This window comes from Coffea eugenioides, chromosome 2, assembly GCF_003713205.1.
Source record: "Coffea eugenioides isolate CCC68of chromosome 2, Ceug_1.0, whole genome shotgun sequence".
Lineage (NCBI taxonomy): Eukaryota > Viridiplantae > Streptophyta > Magnoliopsida > Gentianales > Rubiaceae > Coffea > Coffea eugenioides.
In genome coordinates this window covers 61,660,632-61,664,021 of record NC_040036.1, presented here as the reverse complement: position 1 = coordinate 61,664,021, position 3,390 = coordinate 61,660,632, and the positions used below count along the sequence as shown (strand labels likewise).

General features: G+C 34.7%; 1 non-coding gene across 1 annotated transcript; it reads right to left on the bottom strand.

Moving 5' to 3' along the window:
• Nucleotides 1-420: 420 nt before the first annotated feature.
• LOC113764337 lies at nucleotides 421-527 on the bottom strand. Its single transcript, XR_003467607.1, has one exon. It is a non-coding gene; the product is annotated as a small nucleolar RNA R71 (small nucleolar RNA).
• Between the last annotated feature and the right edge of the window lie 2,863 nt (nucleotides 528-3,390).

The window sequence follows — 3,390 nt, the reverse complement described above, 5'->3', positions numbered from 1 at the left end:
GCAAATTGAAGTGGAAAGTATAGATAAAATTTCTGTCAAAATTGAGGAGCAAAAGCCAAGACCTTTGAGGGATTATACCTTGCTAAATGAATCGGAAGCACAAACTAGCATTGAAAGGCCAACAATTAACGGAAACAACTTTGAAATCAAGTTCTCACTCATCTAAATGGTTCAACAACGTCAATTTAGAGGAAATGCGACAGAGGATCCTAATACTCATCTAGCCAATTTCATGAATTTATGTGGTACAATCAAAATAAATTGAGTAAGTGATGATGCAATTAACTTAAAGTTATTTCTTTTTTTACTTTGTGATAAAGCGAAGGTATAGCTAAATTCTTATTCACCTAATAATTTCACTTCTTGAGGTGAGTTGACAAAAGCATTTTGAATAAATATTTTTCTCTTGGAAAAACGGCTAAATTTAGTATGGACATTACAAGTTTTACTCAATATGAAGATGAGTCGTTATATGAAACTTGGGAGAGATTCAAAGATCTTCCAAAAAGATATCCCCACCATGGTCTCCTCAATTGGTTGGTTGTTCAAATTTTCTATAATGGATTTAACTATCCAACCGAAATCAATATAGATGCCTCCGCCGGTGGAGTTTTAATGAAAAAATTAACCAACGATACTCAAGTTTTGATAGAGAAAATAGTTTCTAACAACTATCAATGGACAAATAAAAGAGATAACTCAAGAAAAACGGTTGGCATGTATGAAATTGACATTCTCAACTTTTTAAGTGTTACATTAGAAAATATGTTTAATTCTCATATAGATAACGTTGAGAGGTTGCTAAGTAAACAAGGGGGAAGTGGTTCAAATTCTCATGTAAGTGTTGCTTATTGTTCAACATGTGGTGGTAATTGTGAGGACCCGAATTTTTATTTTATTTACTTTTATTTTATTTTACTGGCTTATTTAATCATTTATTTATTCGTTTACTCCGATTAATTTATTTCATCCATTTTAATTTCATTTGCATGGAACAATGTCTCATTTTTATATTTTAAAACGTTTACTACTGAATTTAACTTTTCTGCGGCTCGTTTAGTAAGAAATAGTGAATACATGTTTTTCGAGGTAAAATTCGATCCGAGAGTGCAATGATCATGGAGAATTAAGGATGATTAATAGTAGACTAAGAAAAGTTAATTGAGGGATTAGAGGTGAGTGAGTTAAATTAAGCTCAATTAGGAGCACTAATGGCCTCCTATTCATTTGTTGACTTTTGGTACCAAAACACCTTTATGTCATTTCATTCTTTCACTCCATCACTTCACCAACTACCCACACAAACCCTTTCTTCTCCTCCTCTTCTTGGCCGGCCACCCTTCTCCTTTTCTCAACCAAAATTTCAGCTAGCTTTCTTCCGCTTTTGCTCCAAGAACACACTCCAAACTTGCTCCTTTTCTTGGTTCATCACTCAAGCTTGAAGGGAGTCTTGAAGGGGGAAGGAACTTGGTGGTTTAGAACTTAAACACTAGTGGTTTGGTCTTCATCCCTTGGAAGTAAGGTGATACTCCAAAGCTCTCATCTTTTCCTCTCAACTTGTAGTAGTTAGTTAGTTCTATCTAGTTAATCATTGGGTTGTTGATAGGTTCATTGAACCTTGACACTAGGTAAAGGACTTGAGGTGGCTTCATAGGTAGTGGCCTTGAGGAATTATTGTGTGTTTACTTGTTTGTTTGGTGCTTGTTTTGATGAATTATGGCTTAGTTTTGGTTGGGAAGTTGAAAAGAAAACTTGAAGAAAGGAAGAGGCATGCTGTCCGAAATTTTGCTGGTTGATTCCCTCATGTTAATTTCGAAGTTTGTTGTTATTTTGGTGCTATAATGCTTGTTATATGTTGGTGTTCATGTGTGTTAAATATCTCCCAAAAAGCATTGCATTTGGTTGAGTTATTTTTCTGTCAAGAGATAGAAACTCACACACCCAATTAGATTAGAAACACTCAGGAGGTTAATGACCAAATGATCCAGTTAAGAGTAATCTAAGGTTGACTCACAAGAAACCCACGTCCAGCCAATTGGTGCCTGAACGAGAGCCCTATGGACCTTAAACCCAGGTTAAAGAACCCCGAGCACTTGGTTGAGTTAAAGTAGGGGAAAGTGAGGATGCAAATCTGTAAAATTTTCTGAGCATGAGACCAGACCAGTGTGAACGTTTTAGCCCATAACTTTTAGTCTGGGAGTTGAAATCAAGTACTATTTATGGCATCTGAAAATAGACTCCGAGAGCTTTCCAATGGTATAAAATGCAACCCCTAATTCGTTTTCTATGAGCCGTAGTGAACCGGCAAAGATGACTGATTTTCCTTACTATTTTCATCCGAGAAACAAGCATAACTGCAGTTTGTAGGTCATTTTCACCCATCTTGCAAAACGAATTTTAAGCCAGTTCCTTCTAGTAATTTTTAGCATTTTGAATTTAGTTTTCAACACCACAAACCACGCTAAATTTTGAGTTGCGTAACTTTAGTGATGACCAGATTTTGAAACTCTGCCAAGTACTTCAAAACTGGAAATTCCGTGAAACAGGTTCCAAAAATCAGCTTTCTTAAAACTGTTGTATCTTGGTGTAGAAAGATCCAAATTGAGTTCTATTTGTTGTATTTGAAACTAGGTTTGGGGTTCTATTAGTGATATAAATTTTAAGGGCTGATTCTATTTCTATAAATTTTGCCGAATTTCCAAAATTTACTGAAATTACAAGCCTGTTTTGTTCAATTCTGTCTGGAACAGTGACTTTGAACAAAGATTTGAGTGATTTTGGATTGGAATCTTAGAAAAATGTCTTCTAGAGAATTTTAGTGCATTGAGTCTAGTTTCCAACGGTATAATGTTTCCAATTTTTAGACTTACGAAACTCGAGATATGATTTTTTCAAATAGTGTCGCACCAAACTAGAAATTTTCGGGTTTCAAACAAATACTCCTTTTAAGAACTTTCAACCTTCCTTTGAGATTGTTGGTCCGTTTTAAGCTTGATTTAATCGTTGGATACAAAGTCTCTTTGAACTTTGGACCTTCACTTTGAATCTTGGTTTCTAAAGAATTAAACCTCTCTTGATGCGTTTTCTTGGTTGTCTAACTTTCTTCGTTAATTGCACCTCATTTCATGCTTGAGAAATGGATTTCAACCCCTAGTCTTATGCCCTTGATTTCCATGACATTGAACTCTAAAAATAGAGCATTTTAACTAGAGTAATTCTTGGAGAATTTTTCTAGTTTTATATTCGAAACTTGAAACCTTTAGCTTTGACATTTACTATGGAAATGAGTAGAGTTTTGATAGATTTTGACTCCATTAGTTTAAAAAAATGTTAACGCTTCTTTATATTCTAAAACATAGGCATGGGATTAGAAGTTTTGAGAGATGAAAA